This window comes from Mustela putorius, unplaced genomic scaffold (assembly GCF_011764305.1).
Source record: "Mustela putorius furo isolate JIRA1106 unplaced genomic scaffold, ASM1176430v1.1 tig00000151_pilon_pilon_pilon, whole genome shotgun sequence".
In the NCBI taxonomy this organism is placed as follows: domain Eukaryota; kingdom Metazoa; phylum Chordata; class Mammalia; order Carnivora; family Mustelidae; genus Mustela; species Mustela putorius.
The window spans coordinates 2,100,474-2,120,576 of NW_025421296.1; the positions used below are offsets into that span (position 1 = coordinate 2,100,474).

The following is a 20,103-nucleotide window of genomic DNA, read 5'->3' on the forward strand; positions in this document are numbered from 1 at the left end:
GGTTGGGCGGGTGGCTTTTACGCCCACAGCTTCTGCCAGAGAGGGAGTCCCAGAAGTAAGTGCTCTCTGATTTTGTGGGGAGAAGCTCTCAGGTCCTAATTGGTTTCCACATGCACAGCTCTCATGTTGCACAGAGACCAAGAAATAAAAGGGTTTTGAAGCATGGTGCAGACAGCTACATATGTGCATAATTGCAATTTTCTTTGCAGTACTTCTGCCCAGTAGGATGTAGTTGCTCAGGGATAACTGAACCACATACAGGTCATGAGGGCCTTATAAAGGGAGACTGCATCACCCAAGCAACAGCTACTGACCTTCCTTATCCTGGCTCTGTACAGGGGGTAATAAATGAATGGTGGTGTTACGTTTTGGTGTGGATGAAATGTAAAGAATCTGGGATATTATTCACGATGCCAAATAAATTGTCTTAGAGAAGTGCCAAAAGCTGTAATGTCCACTCAGTTCAGTTTTAGAGAGGAATGAAGGCACTCAGGTTTAAAGCACTTATTGTTAAGGGAGGTGAGCCTTTTCTCAAAGCCAGCTTCCCTAGTTTAACTGCTTACATGAGCCCAACTGACCAGAATTGACTGAACTCACCTATTTAGCATACATGGTCTCAACTGTGTAGCTACTGTGATCCAGACATATCAGTTCTCACCAGGCCATTACCAAATGTTACTCCAAAACGAATTCGGTGGAACCCTGAGGAGCAATTACCAAAGGCTGGAATCGGACCCAGGGCTGATGAGGGTCCACGTTAAGTGGGGGAGAACTTGTCTGAGGAATGCAGTTGAGCTGGGTGAATGATTGTGATGTCATAAACTTGAGAGAAGAGTAGCCGTTATTGGGGTTTTGTTTGTGTTTATAAGGGAGGAGGAATGGTGTCTAGAAGCAGCAGTAAGGAGCAGGGACAATGTCCACCTTTCTTCATGGTGTCTAGGAAGAAAATGAATGAGTAGCCTTCACTGAGAAGCCTTCAAGGAGGGTAATATCATTACTTTTTCAATAAATATGTGTTGAGCACACCTGAGTGCTGGGGAAACTGTGTGCACTTGTGATCTGGGGAGACGAAAAAATGCAGCACCGAAATCAATGCTCTTTCCATCCAGCATTCTGTCAAGTCAAGGAGGATCAGTCAAGTAGAAGTAGAGCTCCATGGATCTGAGGGTGTGTGGGAATTCATTTACAGTGGACAGGAGTATAGGCCAGAAGGGAAAGTGTTGGAGAAAGGGAGTAGTGAGGGTCTAGGTGAAGGAATCCAGTAAGTCCCTCTCTTGTCACTGCAGCTACTTCTGGCTTGTTTTTTTCCCACACACTGGCTTACTGTCTTCCTCTGTCCACTTGGCAGAAAATGGCTGTCTTCAAAGACTCTGGGCTTTCCCCGATCCAGGGACCAACCCAGATTGAAACTGGACACTTTTAACCCCAGTTCTGAATTTCCAGCTCTGGCCCACATATGTTACCATAGCCAGGAGGGTAGGTCACAGTGTAAATATGACTGGAACGCCTAGCTTGGCAAGGGGCATTGTCCAGAGAAGAGAGATTGTTGAGAACTGGGTGAAAGGCCTAAAGGGTCTTTTCTCTGGGCCACTTTTCATGTTTGGGGAGGATGTTGGCTAAGAGTCCGCCAGTGTGGAGTTTGCACAGGGGCAGCTGCTGCTCTTGGGGTGACTGGCACATCGTTGCTTTTCCCCTGAAGCCTCCTTCTTTTTTTTTTTTTTAATTTTAATTTTAATTTTTTTAATTTTCAGCATAACAGTATTCATTATTTTTGCACCACACCCAGTGCTCCATGCAATCTGTACCCTGTATAATACCCACCACCTGGTACCCCGACCTCCCAACCCCCGCCCCTTCAAACCCCTCAGATTGTTTTTCAGAGTCCATAGTCTCTCATGGTTCACCTCCCCTTCCAATTTCCCCCAACTCCCTTCTCCTCTCTAACTCCCCATGTCCTCCATGGTATTTGTTATGCTCCACAAATAAGTGAAACCATATGATAATTGACTCTCTCTGCTTGACTTATTTCACTCAGCATAATCTCTTCCAGTCCCATCCATGTTGCTACAAAAGTTGGGTATTCATCCTTTATGATGGAGGCATAATACTCCATAGTGTATATGGACCACATCTTCCTTATCCATTCATCCGTTGAAGGGCATCTTGGTTCTTTCCACAGTTTGGCGACCGTGGCCATTGCTGCTATAAACATTGGGATACAGATGGCCCTTCTTTTCACGACATCTGTATCTTTGGGATAAATACCCAGGAGTGCAATCGCAGGGTCATAGGGAAGTTCTATTTTTAATTTCTTGAGGAATCTCCACACTGTTCTCCAAAAAGGCTGTACCAACTTGCATTCCCACCAACAGTGTAAGAGGGTTCCCCTCTTACATGTTGTTTCCTGTCTTGCTAATTTTGGCCATTCTAACTGGTGTAAGGTGATATCTCAATGTGGTTTTAATTTGAATCTCCCTGATGGCTAGTGATGATGAACATTTTTTCACGTGTCTGATAGCCATTTGTATGTGTTCATTGGAGAAGTGTCTGTCCATATCTTCTGCCCATTTTTTGATATGATTGTCTGTTTTGTGTGTGTTGAGTTTGAGGAGTTCATTATAGATCCTAGATATCAATCTTTTGTCTGTACTGTCATTTGCAAATATCTTCTCCCATTCCATGGGTTGCCTCTTTGTTTTCTTGACTGTTTCCTTGGCTGTGCAGAAGCTTTTGATTTTGATGAAGTCCCAAAAGTTCATTTTCACTTTTGTTTCCTTTGCCTTTGGAGACATATCTTGAAAGAAGTTGCTGTGGCTGATATCGAAGAGATTACTGCCTATGTTCTTCTCTAGGATTCTGATGGATTCCTGTCTCACATTGAGGTCTTTTATCTAAAGGCAGAAAAAGGCCAAAATACTCTCCAATCTGGTCAGATTAATCGATAATAAAGAGACAGCTTTATTCTCCTGCTCTAGGATTAAAAGGAATCTACATTAGGTTTCCATCTCCTGCGCAGGTCATTGTTATTTGGCAGCAGTTTTTATTCATAAAGAAAATGTAGTATATCTTTGAGCCAAATGAAAAATGAAAATACATCTAAATGACAGAGTAACATTTTGCTAATTTCTCTCAACCAGCTAAGCTTCATATCTGTGCAGTTCTCATCTTCCTGCACAGGAAACTTCTTTGCTTCTTAGACACTCTTTGTGCATCCAAGGTAATCTGTCAGAGCTGGGGCAGCTGCTGGTGTCCCTGAGCTTCGGGGCCCGGATCACTCTTCATTTCCTGGTGCTGACGGCAAGAGCAGCCCTCTTATTGATCATGTCAGGTTTGGCCTTTGGTATCTGATGGATGGAGCCTTGGTCTGGGTTTATGGGTTATATTTTTAATGGGGGATAGTCAAACTCAAAGAATATGAGTGGATCCTTGGCTTGGCACTCCCTGCTTGGACAGACCCTGGAGACAAGATGATAGGGATCTAATTTTAGAGCAGATGGAGACCTCTCAGGGGCAGAGAGAATAAATCAAGCTTTATCCCTGAATTCATTTGCTCCATTCATTTATAGTTTGTGTTTCCAGTACAATATCGCTCACTCAATGCATAATAACAACACAGTGATCTGGATCCTACCCTCAGGGAGATTTCTGTCTTGTAATAGTTTCCATCAGCATGACTGCTTTGATACCGAGTGGAGGTGTTAGGAGAAAACTTAGAAGTGTCCGACCTACACATGAGGGGAGTTGAGAGGGCTCCAGGAGGAGGTGGTAGGTGGAGATGTGAATGATGAGCAGCTATCAGCTGGTGAGGAGGGCATGGAGATAATGTTCTGGGTATAGGCACAGCTGTTTTGGAGAGAGGAGAGCAAGGTGTGTTAGAGCATCTATGGAAGCTCAGGAGCAGAGGCATGAGATGGCCTGGGGCTAGGGCAGGAGCCACATTGTGCTGACTAACAAGCTGGGATTTCTCCCAAAGAGAAGATAAGCCACTGAAAGGCTTTAAGCAGAAGGGATGCAGACACTTCTCCTTCAGTGCTCCCAGCCTCTCCTGCAGGGTCAACAATGCTTTAATGAAATGTTGTGATTCCAGTTGGGCAAATGTTCCCAGGATAGTCATTCTATCCATGTGTATGAATTAGAAATGAATTTTTTTTAAAAGTATGTATTTAGTCCTGTCTGCTGGGGTCAGCTGAGGCCCTTTTTCAGTTTCCTGTCTTTATATACCCGTTCCTACAAATCTTTGGGACTCAAATCCTGGACTCCTGTCCAGGCTGGCTTCTTGCCTTGGTGGAAGGAGGGATGTCTATAGGAGCCCATGACATATGTTTGTCTCTGCTCACCTGGTGGGAGGTGGGTTGCTTTCCCTGTGAGGCATACAGGAACCCATGTCATTTCTGCATAGTCTGTAGAAAGTGTTGGGACAGGAACTTAAGTCACAGCTGTTATATCGAGGCTCTGCAAGGCTTCCCACAGGGCCCAATATGCTGAGGTTTACTTGGGTACAGGGAGGTTATTTTCATCTCTTTGGAGCCGCTTCATTCTGTGCGGCCTTCTTGCCTCATCCCAGCATTTGCGTCAACAACTGGGGGTGGCAGGGTTGGAAGAGACAATTGAGGAAGATTCCAGTTATGCCAGTAAGATCAGTTTATGTACTCTGTGCTGGAAGTGCAAGAGGACAAAGTTCAGTTTTGTTCCATTCAGAGTTTTTTTTAAAAAAACATATAATGTATTATTTGTTTCGAGGGTACAGGTCTGTGATTCATCAGTCTTACATAATCCACAGCACTCACCATAGCACATATCCTCCCCAGTGTCCATCACCCAGCCACCCCATTCCTCCCTCCCCCACTCCCCAGCAACCCTCAGTTTGTTTTATGAGATTAAGAGTCTCTTATGGTTTTTCTCTCTCTCTGGTTTCATCTTGTTTCATTTTTCCCTCCCTTCCCCTATGATCCTCTGTTTTGTTTGTCAAATTCCTCATATCGGTGAGATCATATGATAATTGTTTTTCTCTGATTGACTTACTTTGTTTAGCATAATACCCTCTAGTTCTATTCGCATCGTTGCAAATGGCAAGATTTCATTTCTTTTGATGGCTGCATAGTATTCCATTGTATATATATATACCACATCTTCTTTAACCATTCACCTGCTGATGGACATCTAGGTTCTTTCCATAGGTTGGCTATTGTGGACATTGCTGCTATAAACATTGGGGTGCACATGCCCCTCTAGATCACTACATTTATATATTTGTGGTAAATACCCAGTAGTGCAATTGCTGGGTCATAGGGTAACTCTATTTTCAGTGTTTTTGAGAACCTCCATACTGTTTTCTAGAGTAGCTGTACCAGGTTGCATTCCCACCAACAGTGGAGGGTTCCCCTTTCTCCACATCCTTGGCAATATGTCATTTCCTGACTGGTTAATTTTAGCCATTCTGACTGGTGTGAGGTGGTATCTCACTGTGGTTTTGATTTGTACTTCCCTGATGCCGAGTGATGTTGAGCACTTTTTCATGTGTCTGTTGGCTATTTGATGTCTTCTTGAAAGAAATATCTGTTAATGTCGTCTGTCCATTCCTTGATTGGATTATTTGTTCTTTGGGTATTGAGTTTGATAAGTTCTTTTTTTAAAAAATTATTTTTTATTACATTATGCTAGTTACCATACAGTACATCTTTAGTTTTTGATGTAGTGTTCCAAGATTATTGTTTACATATAATACCTAGTGCTTCATGCAGTACATGATCTCCTTAACACCCATCACCAGGCCAACCCATCCCCTATCCCCCTCCCCTCTAAAACCCCCAGTTTGTTTCACGGAGTCCATAGTCTCTCATGGTTTGTCTCCCCCTCTGATTTCCGCCCCCTCATCTTTTCCTTCCTTCTCCTAATGTCCTCTGTGCTATGCCTTATGTTCTGTAAGTAAGTGAAACCATATGGTAAGTTCTTTATAGATTTTGAATACTAGTCCTTTATCTGATATGTCATTTGCAAATACCTTCTCTCATTCTGTCGGTTGTCTTTTGGTTTTGTTGATTGTTTCCTTTGCTGTGCAAAAGCTTTTTATCTTGATGAAGTCCCAATAGTTCATTTTTGCCCTTGCTTCCCTTGCCTTTGGCGATGTTTCTAAGAAGTTGATGCGACTGAGGTCTAAGAGTTTGCTGCCTGTGTTCTCCTCAAGGATTTTGATGGATACCTGTTTCACATCCAGGTCTTTCATCCATTTCAGAGTTTTATTTCTGGCTGTGATTACTGGAGACCTGAAGGTGTTGAAGATGATTTAGTGAAGAATATGGGCCCAGGAATCAAATACACCCAGGCTGGCCAACTGGCTTTGTCACCTACTGACCATGTGAGTATTTGGCAGATAAGTCATCTGTTTCTTCTCTAATAGAGTGGGGATAAAGGTTCAGAGAGTTGCTGTGAAGGCTTTTTTCCAGCATTTTTGAGATATAATTGACATAACATTGGGTAAGTTGAAGGTGTACAATGTGATTATTTGATACATTTATGTTACAAAATGATTACTACAGTAAAGTTAAGTAACATATTCATCACTTCACATAATTACAATATTTCTGTGTGTATGAAGAGAGCATTTAAGATCTCTCTTACCAACTTTATATGATACAGGTATTGTTAACTGTAGTCACTGTGCAATATATTGGATCCCCTGAACTTGTTTATCCTATAATTAGAAATTTGTACCCTTGGACCAACATCTCTCCAATTCCCCCAACTCCCAGCCCCCGGCAGCCACCTTTCTAATCTCTTTTCTATGAGTTTAGCTTTTCTTAGACCCCATATTTAAGTAGATCATACAATATTTGTCTCTCTGACCTCTTTCATTTAGCATAACACCCTCAAGTTCCATCCATGTTGATATGAATGGCAGGACTTTCTTCCTTGTTTATGGCTATAAAATATTCCTTGTGTATGTGTGTGTATAGCACATCTTCTTTAATTCACCCATTCATCCATCAGTGGACACTCAGGTTGTTTCCATGTCTAGGTTGTTGTAAATAATGCTGCAGTGAACATGGTGGTGGGGTAGCAGTATCTCTTTGAGATAGTGGCTTTATTTCCTTAGGGTATGTATCCAGAAGTAGGATTGGATCATATGGTAACTCTATTTTTAATTTTTGGAGGAAACTTAAGCTGTTTTCCATAGTGGCTAGACTAATTTACATGCCCACCAAAAGTTTCCTTTTCTCCACTTCCATGCTAGTACTTACTATCTCTTGTCTCTTTAGCCATTCTAAAAGTGTGAGATGATATCTCATTGTCATTTTGATTTGTGTTTCCCTGATGATTAATGATATTGAGTATCTCTTCATGTACTATTGGCCATTTGTATGTCTTTTTCAGAAAAATGTCTACTCAGATTCTCTGCCCGTTTCTTAACCAGATGATTATGATTATTATCATTATGATTATTTTGCTATTGAATTATATGAGTTCTTTCTATATTATGGATATCAACCCCTTATCTGATATATGATTTGCCTATATTTCTTCCATTCCATAGGTTGCCTCTTCATTCTGTTGATTGTTTCTTTTGCTGTGCAGAAGATTTTTAATTGGATGTAATACCATTTGTTTAGTTTTGTTTTTGTTGCTTGTGCCTTTGGTGTCATAGCCAAAAAAATTGTTTCTAAGACCAGTGTCAAGGAGATTTTTCCCTATATTTTCTTTTAGGGGTTTTACAGTATCTTATATTTAAGTCTTTAATCCATTTCAAGTTAATTTTTGTGAGTTGTGTAAGATAGGGGTCTGCTATTATTCTTTTGCATGTGAATATCCAGTTTTACCAGCACTATTTACTGAAATGACTATCTTTTACCCAGTAAGTATTCTTGGCTCCCTTGTCAAGTACCAGTTGACCCCGTATTTATGGGGTCTTGATCCTGTTCCATTGGTCTGTATGTTTTTATGCCAATGCTATATTGTTTTGATTACTGTGGCTTTGTAATATAGTTTAAAATCAGGAACTGTAATGCCTCCAGCTTTTTTCTCCTTTCTGAAAATTGCTTCGGGTATTCTAAGTCTTTTGTGTATCCATATGAATTTTAAGATTATTTTCTGTACATCTGTGAAAAATACCATTAAAATTTTGATAGGGATTGCATTGAATCTGTAGATGTTTTTAGATAGTATGGATATTTTAATAGTATTAATTAGTATTAAATAGTATTAATATTAATAAATAGTATTAATAGTATTAATTCTTCTGATTATCCCATCCCCACAGGCATGGGATATCTTTCCATTTATGTGTCTTCTTCAGTTTCTTTCATCAATATCTTATAGTTTTCAGTGTAACAGATCTTTTATCTTCTTAGTTAAATGTTTTCCTAAATATTTTATTGTTTTTGATACTGTTATAAATGGGTCTGTCTTCTTTATTTCTCTTTCAGATACAGTGTTCATATATAGAAATTCAGTTGATTTTTGTAGATTAATTTTGTATCCTGCAATAATACTGAATTTGTGTATTAGTTCTAACAATTTTTTGGTGAATCTTTGGGTTTTCTACATATAAGATCATACCATCTGCAAACAAACACAATCTTAGTTCTTTCTTTCCTGTTTGGATGCATTTCATTTCATTTTCTTTCCATTTCACAGCTAGGATTGCTGTGAAGTCTTAATGGTACTTAGCAGATGCTCAATAAATGACCACAATTATTGTTAATGAGGTGATATACAATAAAAAACTAGACATTTTTAGTATAATGACAAGTGGTGCAAAGCAGAGGCTCTCAGGATGGGCTCTCATGTTCTTGAGAACATTAAAGAATCTCTGCAGCATGGAAGTGGCAGGATTCTTCCTGTATGAGTACGTTCCCACCTGTGTGGCATTACTCCTCTGAACCTGATCATGGACTTTGCCATCACCATGAAGGATCTTAGCACATCAAAAGGATGTGTATGAGACAAATTGGAATTATGCTGCCACAAACCCACCAGAGCACACTGGGAACCAAAGAGCAAATCTAAACATATGCTTATTGACCAGACCTGCTTGGGTGAGTTGTCCTGCACAGAGAAGATGGTCCTGTTTCACAATTCATTAAGGTGGAGATAAAAACCTCAACACAGGCACGATCTTTGTAATGGCAGTTACTGAAGGGCAGCTGTGACCCATACTTCCAAGTGAATTGTCAAAGTTTTTCTATAGTTGAGGTGGAATGTAGTGGTTTTAATTTCAAAACTTGCTTTGAGAAGGCAGGTGCTACAGACAGAAGCGAAGGGCCCAGCACCAAGCAGTTTTCTCCGGCCACAGCAGGGTCTGGAGCCAGGTCCAAGTAGCTTTTGGCATGCAGGGGGCGAGCCGTGAAGAAGCAGTGAAATCTGCGGCCTCCTGACTTCTCCATGTGCTGGAGGAGAGGTGAGCTGCACTTTGTAGTTGAGTCTACAGTTGCTGTTCCATCTCAAGGATCTCCTTCTAGAAGAACGGGTTCATAAGGCTCAGAGAAAGGTCAGTAGGGAAATCAACCAGAATAAAAAAATCTTTCTTCATTTTGGCAACCATTCATGCATATACTTGAACAATGATATTCAAGACAAAGGTTTGGCGATCCTGAAGTTTCGCCCCATGGGTCCCTGTCTTTGCTGAAGTTTACAGCTGTCAGGATCAGGCTGGTATGAGACAAATGGACTAAATTTGCCAGCTCATCTAGTTGTCCTTGAGGCTGGAGTCTGGACAGAGGTCAGTCAAGCCTGCTGACTGTGTGTTCCCTTGTATTCCTGTGGTGAAGGCAAGTAATGGGGCCAGTGGCACAGCTTGCAAAATCCATTACCATCTGTGTTCATTCCTCAACCCCAAATGTTTGATGCCCATGATGTACCCAGCACTGGGCAGAGGAGGACCTAGGACTACAGAGATGAAGGTGTTGGTTCTTTTTTTCAGAGTCATGGTAGGATGGGGGACACAGAGAAGTGGGTTTTAAGTATGATGTAACAGGGACTAGACAGGATACCAGGGAAGTGCAGGGGAAAGGGCACCGAGCCCTGCTCAGCCAGGAGGTGATGTGTAAACTGTGGCTTTAAGGACTGTTACAAATTGAATATTGTCCCCTCCTGCAAAAGATATGTGGGAGTCCTAAGCCCTAGTACCTCAGAATCTGACCTTATTTGGAGTTAGCACCTTTATGAGTTAATTAAGTTAAATTGAGGTCATTAGCTTGTGCTCTAACCAGGTATGTATCCTGATGAAAGGGGAGGATTTAGACACAAAGGCGCACACGTGTGCACATGCACACACACACACACACGTACACAGGGTTAACGCCACAAGAAGATTGGAATTATGCTGCCACAAGCCAAGGAGCTACCAGAAGCCAGGAGAGAGTCCCGGAACTATTCCTTCCCTCACAACTCTAGAGGGAACATGGCCCTGCTGATACCTTGATTTCAGACTTCTGGCCTCCAGAACTGTAAGGTAATAAATTTCCTGTCCTCAGCCAACCAGTTTGTGTATGTTGTTACAGTGGTAACTAGGAAACTAATACTTGGAGTCGGGGTTATCCAGGTGGAGAAAGAAGGGAAGGGAGCTCCCTGTCCGGGCATTGAGACAGGGACATGGTACATTGTTTCTTGGTACAACTGGGGCATAGAAACAGGGTGGGGTCTTTCTCCACTTGCATAATCCCTAAGTCCTTGTTATTAGTTTCCCACTTCCTATTTAAAAAAAACTGGAGAGGAGGGTGTATTGATTAAATCATAAAGATCTTGGCCTGGTGCCACCCTAAGGAGTTCGGGTTTAATTCTGAAAGTGATGGGGAACTACAAAGGAATTCCATTACAGCCAGCTTGGCAGCATTGCAGAGATGCCATTGTGAGTGGTAGCTTAGGGAGGGAGGTTGCTGTGGCAACCCTGGCAGGGAGTATTGAGATCCAGAATCAAGGCAGTGGCTAAGAGAAGAAGGACCAGGAGGAGGTGCAGCTGAGGAGAGGGTGGATGGCTGTATGTGGCACAGAATGGAGGTGTTGGGGTACAATGCCCAACTGGATGCTGGTGGTCTTCCCTGAATCGGGGAAGACAGAAAAGAAGCAGTTATCTGCTGGGGAAGATCGGTGCTGGTTTAGGCCTTCTAAGTTTGAGGAACCAGTGAAACATCTGCAGGGCCCTGAATAATGTGAGGAACTTAGGGGACCCTGTCCAGGCTTTTTGCCTGATGTGGACAGAGTCACCTATAGGAAGTGTGGAGAGGAAGACAAGGCTGAGGGTGGCCTAGGGGTCCCATCAGTATGCTCTCCACCCTCACCCTTTACTGTGGTCAGAGTGGCTGAGTTGCAACCTGAAGAGGCCCCCCCTCCTCCCTTCTTTCTCTATGGCTGGAGCCCTAACTAGGATCCCTGGTTCACACCAGACAGACCATACCTGGCCACTCAGTCTTGCTGACCCAGGGCTGGGCTAAGAGGTGGATGTGTTTGGTAATGGGGCAGCCTTTGGGGAGCCCATCTTAGAGATCTGAGCTAGTCTGCCAGTCTGAGCCTCACAAATCCTAATCCACATACCTCATTCTTCGGATCTTACTGATCTATACTGTACTTTGTTGCTGTAATATGAGCTGTGGGCTAATGTCAGTGGGCACAAACCTGGGCTTTATAATCTGGAGACCCACTCATGTGGGGTTTGACATTGCCCCAGGTAGATTATGCAGACAGCTTCATTTTGCTTTATTCCCCCATGCCTCAGCTTCCTCACCTCTGTCCCAGCCATAGTCATCATCTAATCAGAATGCAGAGGGCAAATGTGAGACATACAGCAAAACGCTTTGATCTCTCTGAAGGAAAAGTACCTCATTAATAATATCTTGCCTACTGGAGAGACCACTGTATTGTTTTGGGCTCTCTGCTGGGAGGTCATGCTTGGTGCTTGATTTCTCTCCTTTGATACCTTACCTTTTCCCAAACTGGCTCTCTTTTAAGACTTACTTTTGGATTATCTTAAGACTGGTTTTCCATTGGAGTTTTTCTGTCACCTTCTTTTCAAGTGACTCTTGCAGCACTTACTAAGCTACACTCACTTCCTCCCAGCCTGAGCCGAGGGCCTGGCCTCTTTCTCAGTACCTGCTGGCTACATTCAGGAAGGTTATACTCATTTTCCTGCCTCATAACTAGATGAATTACATTATACTTATCTCAAGACCTGTAAGCCAGTCATTCACAATGACATGGCAGAACTGGATTCCTCATTAGAAGATGCTCAGAAGGATTAAGGGAAAGGTTTATTACTGTTAATATCAACCAACATCTATCAGATGCCCACCGGGTACAAGGTTCCATGCAGCATAGGGAATGACAGAGCTTCATCATTATCCAGAAATTCTGGGCCATTGACCCAATAAAGGAGAAAATCCTCATATGGATTCTAGCCATCAATGAACCCTTAATATTGAATACCATGACTCTGCAGTCCGGCTCTGCATCAGCTCCCCAGCCTGGAAGTACAGAATCTGGAGGTGAGATCCAGGAATTGGATTTTTCAGTATTTTTCAGAACTTTAAGATTGAGGCCTGCTGTAATGCTCTCAAAGCCTCCTTGATGGACAGTGCCATCAGGGATGGGGGAAACTGGATTGCCTTCAGCCATCTTCCTTCATCCTTACTCTTATTTACTCAGTCAACATGTATTTTATTGAGGGCTAGCTCCAGGTCAGAGGCTGTGCCTCGTGGTTGGTGCTCCAGCCAACACACCAGTGAGTAAGAAGGACTCTTACTTTCCATGCTCCCAGGAACCCAGCATCTTCTATGACCCTGAGGCTTGCCTGGATGAGAGAAGTCCTAGAGTTCTGCAAAAGGGAGGTCAGAGTCTTTGTGGCTGGGAGCACGAGGGACTATATAAATAGAGTAAGACCCATGCAACTCCTCTCTTCTGCCTTTCTTGCTTTTGCCTTCCTGCCACAAATATTTATGGAGACAACACTTTATGATGGTGGAGGTAGGTTGCTCTGGGTCCAAATGCCTTCCACAGGCACTGTGGTGTCAGGCCAGTTCCTTCTGTGACATGGGACCTCCTAGTGTGCAAAGAGGATAACACGAGGGTTTGGCTGTGTGGTATGAAATCAAGGCTTGGACACAGAGCTTAATGAGGTAATAGGACAAGTGCCCCTTCTCGTGGAACATTCTGGCAAAAAGAAGCTACATAAACAAGAAGGCAGTAAGGACAAAATAAGTTCAGATGGTGATACTTCCATTAAAAAATAAAACCAGGTAGTGAGATGGGCAATGACTCTTTGGGGGTTTGGGATGTTAGGGGTGACCCTACTGAGGAGGTGCTGGCTTAGCTAGACCCAAGAGCCAGCCTTGCAAAGATCTTGGTGGGGGCATCTCAGGCTGAGAGAACAACAGGGTGGGCTCAGCCCTTTCCGTCATGAGGGGGCTCTGGAAGCTGAAGTACAGGGAGGTAGGGGAGAGGGTTGGGAGGTCACTCAGAAAGGCAGGCAGGGGCCATACCCTTGTGCGGGTCTGGTGAGGACTTGGAATTTTATTTTAAGTGAAATGGAAACGCATTTGAGGGTTTTAGGCAAGGGAAATATATGACTTAATTTATGTTTTAAAAATACTCACCTTCCCTTGTGCTAAAATATCACCAGCACCCATCTAGACCTGAAGCTGGGGTGGTTTCTGACAAAATTTTAGGTTTCACCACACAGTGGTGACGCCGGCTTTGAAAAGGCAGCAAGACTTAAGGTAGACTCTGCATCTCTGAAAACAATGCCTAAATCTTGTTCCCTATTGTTGCTTGAGAACAGCACCAGGAGTAAGACTTCTCTGTTGCACCCTTTTTCTGCCTTGAGAATTGCTGATGGCTCCTGGGTAGGTACTGGCCTTGTGAGAAAGCCGCTGGACCTTCTTTCAAGCCTGCACCCACCATGGTCCCTGGTTCTGTCTCCCTGCCCCAGTTGTACTGTTGTACAAGGTTAGGCTTCTAAGCCTCTGTTTCTTTGCTGTCTGTTTTGCCTGGAGACCTGTGTCCAGGACAGTCACGAGCTCATTCACAACTTCTTGGGGCTCAGTGAGGCAGTTTGGTGCAGCTTGGTTGTGAAGGTGTGTAGTTTTCCTGTGTGACTCACTTGGCACTCAGCAGGGAGTTGGGCTGGAATGCAGGGCTTTTGTCTCCTGTTACAGCGCTTTTGTCATGAAGTTTGCTTTCTGGATTTTCCTGGGGCATTCAAGTGCAGCCCCTGTGATGTATGTTTGCCAGCTTACTTATGATACTCCTACCTTACTCCAAATATGCTTTCAGATATCTGACAAACATATGTAAAGTACAGATTAGAAAAAGCTGAGAAAGAAGAAAAAGAGTGGAGATAAAATGATATAAAAATGAGGCCGATTTAAAAGCAGACCTGAAATTCTTTATTCTTGCTTATGGGTGGATGACAAATTTGCTTCTCTAACCAGCAACACAGAGGACAGCCCTGTCCCTGCCTGCCATGGACAGTCTCCGTGGCTGACAGATTCATGAGGGGTGGAGGTGTGCTGTGTTTCAGCCTTGACATGCAGGGTAACACATGTCCCTCTTGGGGACAATGCAGACAGGGCAGGCAGGAGTTCACAGGGCAAGGCTTGCAAAAGTTGCAGGACTGAGAGAAAAGATTGTGTGCTGTGGGGCTGAGGTATATGTCACTTTTAATCCTACTCCTCTCCTTATTAGCTGTGTGATGTCAAACAAGTTTCTTAACCTTTGTGAGTGTCAGTTTCTACATCATAAAATGGGGCTAATATTGCTTACCTTGTGATGACTGAATGATCTATGTAGACTCATAAAATGTATGCCCCAAGTGCAGCCATTATTAGCATTGTTATCACCAAGATGAGCCTGTTGGTTGACAATTGGCTAATAGTTATTGAAAGCCAACTATATGAGTATCTATATTACCTTACTGACCCTATAGCAACCCTGGAAGGAAGGCATTATTATTCGTTTTAAGTTAAAGAACTATAGACTCAGAGAAGTTAACGAATTTGCCTAGAATAGCCAGCCTTTGTACACCTTGCCTTTAAGGGGTTAAAAAAGAAGTGCTTCAGGGAGAAACTTCAGTTCTTCCAGGGAGTACTAATAGTAATATTAATTATAAAAATAATCCTTATTGGATTTTTTGTGTGTGTTAGGCATTGTTGTGTATTTTACAGGAACTATCTTACTTAATCTTTAAAGCAACTCTCTGGTATAGGTCTTTATGCTTGTTTTATCTTTAAAACAGATGTTTTAAAGTTGATTATTTGCAGCTTACAAAAGTTACTTTAGCAAGTTGAGAATCCAGAGTTCCCTAGATAAGTACAAGAGACTTTGTTCATTTGTTTGACAGCTAGCCATTGAATGGCTACCATGTCCTAGTCTCTCTTCTAGGCCATGAGGAATCCATGGCTTACAAAACAGAAAGAGTCACTACTCTCATGCAGCCTAGGAATCTTATGGGGGAGGCAGTCACATCCAGCAGAACAGGGCTCAGAAGTTAATGTCTTGTCTCTAATTTGGGGTTTCTTTCTCCTACACTGTAATGGGAGCTATAGGTTACCTTCCAGCTTGCTGTTCTGGTCTTAGGCCATTCATATTTTTGTAAAACTGATGAAATTTCATCAACAAAAATGGCCTCATCTTATGGCTTGGTGTTTTATTTGTTTGTTATTTGTTTATTTTAGCTATAGATCTCTTCCTTCAAACAGAATCTTCCATAGGAGCCCGCTGTAGGCGTGACCAGTTGTCCATGTGACTGTGTGTATCTATAGACACATAAATACATATACACATATGCACAGATTAATGTGTGTAGGGGAAGAAAAACTGCTGCTACCCTCTTAGGTTCAGTGTTTGGAGGCCTTCAAATTAAACTGACAAAACACAGATCAGTGAGGGAAAAGACAGATTTTTATTCATGTAAGCATGTACATGGGAGTTCACAGAAAAACATGACTCAAAGGGGTGGTTAGAATTTGGGGGTTATTTACAATCGTAATGGGGAAAAGTAAGAGGGAGAAGGGCACTTAGGAAAACAAATGACATCCTAATAGGGGAAAGGGTAGGGAGCAAAGGGCACTTAAGGGAAAACAAGTGACTTTTTGGAAAGGTAAATGGGCTTTTAGGAAAATAGTTGGGAAATAATGGTTTTTTAACACTATGTATTTAGGTGGAAGAGTGAATCTTCCCTACTTGCTTCTGAGGAGGGAATTTATGACAATTGAGCTCTTTGAGGTTTTTTTTGGAGGTTCTGCTTTTAGTCAAAAAAAGCATTTCAGGAATTCAAATACTTGCAGCTCAAAATAATTGTTATGCCATAGTGGTGTGTTCTGGATGCCTTCAGCAGAAATGCTTCCATGATCCTTTCCCATATACCATCAGACACAGAGATAAGGATCCAGTGAGAGGGCATCTAGAAATGGTATCATTTGTAGGTTTCTTTTCTTGCTTGGGAATTTAGACCCCCTTTGAGCAGAGGTCATCCATCTCCATCGTATGGGAGTCACATGCTTCCAAATATGTGGGAGAGCTAGAAAATCCATACTTAACCACATTTGTATCAGCTTCTGTTTATTCCAGGAAGACTTCCTGATTGCTTGTCAGATGCCAGGCATGGTGCTGCAGCTGAGAATATAAGAATGAAAAATATCCTCCTATTAAGGAGCTTACAGACTAGTGGGGAGACAGTAATGAAAGTCATAATTAAAGATTATATGATAGATACTAGGATAGAGAAGGGCTCCATGGTGCGTGGGAACTAGCAGAGAATTCTCAACTCTGTCCAGGTTGGGGGAGAGCAGTCAGAAAGACTTCACAGAGGAGATGGGTTTTGAACCGACTAAGGAAGGATGGATGGACGATCACCAGGGGACAAGGACATTGCAGGTAGAGGGAATGTGTACAAAGACACGCAACCCATGGTGTCTTTGGGAATTGCTAGTGATGCCATGATTAGAGCACAAGTATGTTACTGGGCTTGGATGTTAAGGGGATGAAGATGATGAACCTAGAGGGCTGTCTGAGGCACACCTGGAAACGTCCTTAGAACACCCTAGCAAGAGTGGAGAGTAGGTTGGAGGGAGAGGGAGCTGTAGTCAAGAGGCCCAACAGCAGAAATAGAAATTAACTTTCAAGAATGGATTAAGATTAATCCTACAAACAGGCTGCATTTTTGTGTGGCACTTTTAAGATCCACCTGGCTGGGCCAAGAGGAAGGCTGAAAGTTAAATGTTGGAAAAACACTCTGAAATAGCTTCTTTGGCATCTAGCTTTGATTATTGTTACAGCACATGCATAACCAGGAAGGAATTATACATATGTATTTCCCAGTGGCTACTGCTAAGCCAAAGGGAAAAGAACATTTGCATGTCTTAAAGAATTGATTGAGATTCTAAAGCTACACTGGAAAGTTAAGAGTAAAATGCACAGCTTGAAAGACTGCTTTTTGGCGTGAGAGTGCACACCAGATTGACTCTAACTGTGACACAGTTTTTAATTAAGTGTTTATAAAGAGACATTTATAGCCACTCAAGAGGCCTTTATGGTCCTTTGGGGAAGAGATGTGAAGGAGAAGTTTACAGTTCTAGCAGAAATTAATATAAACAGATTTCTATATGCATTTAAGAAAAATCAAATAGGAGGAAGCATTTTGTGAGGTGAAACTTGTCACACAAATTAAAACTGAATACAATGGGGAGAAAACTTGGGAAACATCGGTTAAGTGCTTCACATTAGAAGATTAGATAACACTTTCATGTTAATTCACATTGATTTTGAGTTAATAAGCATTATTAAGTAAATACCAAATATTTTCTTAAAACTGTAGAACTGAAAATTAACTGCCATGAAGTAGATCCTTCCCTGTTTCTATGGAGTAATTAAACTACAGCAGTGGCTTGAATCCACAGTGACAGAACAGGGTAGTTAGCAGAGAGTTTCCCTAAAACTAGGCCCAGTTATGTACTTAATAGCAGGAGTGAACTATAAAATAGTAGCTAAATTTCTTCCTACTTGCTTCACATCTCCAAGCAAACAGTTCCAGGCTCTGCTACTGCTCTGATTTCTAGATATGAGTTTCTTAAGCTGGGCTATGTCTGAGAGAGGAGGGATCATTGTCCAATATTTGTGCTTTCTTTTGTATTTGGCATTTGTGTCTAACTAGGAATCACAGTGTTGGCTCAGCTCTTTCCAACTAGTATTTGGCTTCCTTTATGAAGACCCAAGGTTAAAAACAAAAACAAAAACAAAAAGAAAGAGATTACTAAGGAAAGCTGCTTGAACTGGCTAGGCTAACTGATGTTTGTAGTTATCATATGGGTGCCCATCTCAGACACAGCAAGCAAAACAGACTGTCTTCTAGAAGACAACACCAGAGTGAATTCCCATTTGTGTGACCACACAGTGCTATATTCTGGGAAATCAGTAAATATCCACTGTCTTCAAAATTGTGCACTCTGGTATGGTCCTTTGTACTCCTTTCTTTCCAGAAGCCACCTGCCTACCTCTGGCGGGCTCTCAAGGGCTTGGAACATTCTTATTTGCTGTAATTTGCCCTTTCTGTACCCCAGTGCAGGGAATGGTTAAGACCTGAGAGTCATTGGGAAATGAACACTGTTTTTGCTTGTTTTGTTCTGTTTTTAGTTTTTAATCTCTCAGAAACAAAACTTTTGAGAGTGCACCAGTGTCTGTCCATGCCAGATATGTGACCAGAGCTCAGCAATTAGACAGTTCACCTCCTGCGTCGAGAATGCAGCACTGAAGTGTACACAGAATGGGAATGTAAAGAATGTAAAGAAGCCACAGTTTCTCTCTTCTTTCCATTGTCCTCGGGGTTAACATCTGTCAGTAGACAGCAGGCCCCTCACTAAGCTCAGGCGGAACAGCTCAGGGAGGTGCTCACTGGATCTTTAGAGAAAGTTCTGTTCTATTGGAATTGCATTAAGAAAGTTCTCCTGTGGGTACACTGGCTTCTCTGCACTTCCTAGGCCTAAAGGCCTGGAATGTTCTTTCCTCTAAGAAGTTGGAGCGTGGCTTCAGGCGTTTGCTCTATTGAGATCATCTTATCACGCAGTATAAAACGGCATCCTCCCAGGGCTCTTATGCTCCGTTAGCCTACTGAACTTTTCACTTTCCCAAAATATTGTCACTCTCTAACATGTCATATACTTTCCTTATTATACTTTTTCTCCATTATCTGTCTCTGCCTCTGTCTTTCTCCTCATGCAGCCGTGAAAGGAAGCATTTCTTCTTCTCCTCTTCTTCCTCCTCTTTCTCTTTCTTCATTTCTTCTTCCACTGCTGCTTCTTTTTTTTGTCTATCGAAGAAGCTCAAGCACCACAAATAGGCAGTTATGCAGATATATTTATCTTGAAAAATTATATGCCTGTGAAATTATCAAAAGATACAGAACTTTTACTTTTCCCCAGAAAGCTCCCTTATGTACTGTTCCAGTCAACCCAGAGGCGATCAGTACTACATGGCCCTGATTATTGTAGCTTCATAAGAAGTTGAAATCAACTAGTGCAAGTCCTCTACCATTGTTCCCCTTTTTCAAAGTTGGATTGACATTCTACATCATTTATATGTTCATAGACTCAACTTGTTGATTTCTACAGAAAAACCTATGCAGATTTTGATTGGGATTGCATAATATTAGTTGAGATGTATAACAATTTAATATTTGTATATAATGTGAAATGATCATCACAATAAGTCTAGTTAATATCTGTCACCATAGGTGGTTGCAAATCTTATTTTCTTGTGATAAGGACTTTTAAGATTTGCTCTCTTAGCATTTAAAATATGCAAAATTATATAATACAGTATTATTAACTATAGTAACCATACTGTACATTACATCCCTAGGATGTATATTTATTTTATTTATAACCGGAGTTTGTGCCCTTTGACCATTTTCACTTATTTGTGCTCTCCCCAATCCCCACCCCAAGTCTGATTCTGGCAACCACCAATCTGTTCTCTGTATCTGAGTTCAGTTTGTTTAGATTCCACATATATGTGAGGTAATGAGGTATTTGTCTGACTTATTTCACGCTGCATAATGCCCTCAAGGTCCATCTATGTTGTCATAAAAGGCAAAATTTCATTTTTTTTATGGCTAGATAATAA

At 42.0% G+C, this 20,103-nt stretch overlaps 1 long non-coding RNA gene across 1 annotated transcript in view; it reads left to right on the forward strand.

Annotated features, from left to right (window-relative positions):
• The first annotated feature begins 878 nt into the window (after nt 1-878).
• The window catches only part of LOC123390897, a 30,937-nt gene continuing 11,712 nt past the window's right edge, over nt 879-20,103 (forward strand). Inside the window, exons 1-2 of the long non-coding RNA XR_006605480.1 lie at nt 879-985; nt 6,233-6,355. This is a non-coding gene — a long non-coding RNA (uncharacterized LOC123390897). The remainder of the gene's footprint in view (nt 986-6,232; nt 6,356-20,103) is intronic.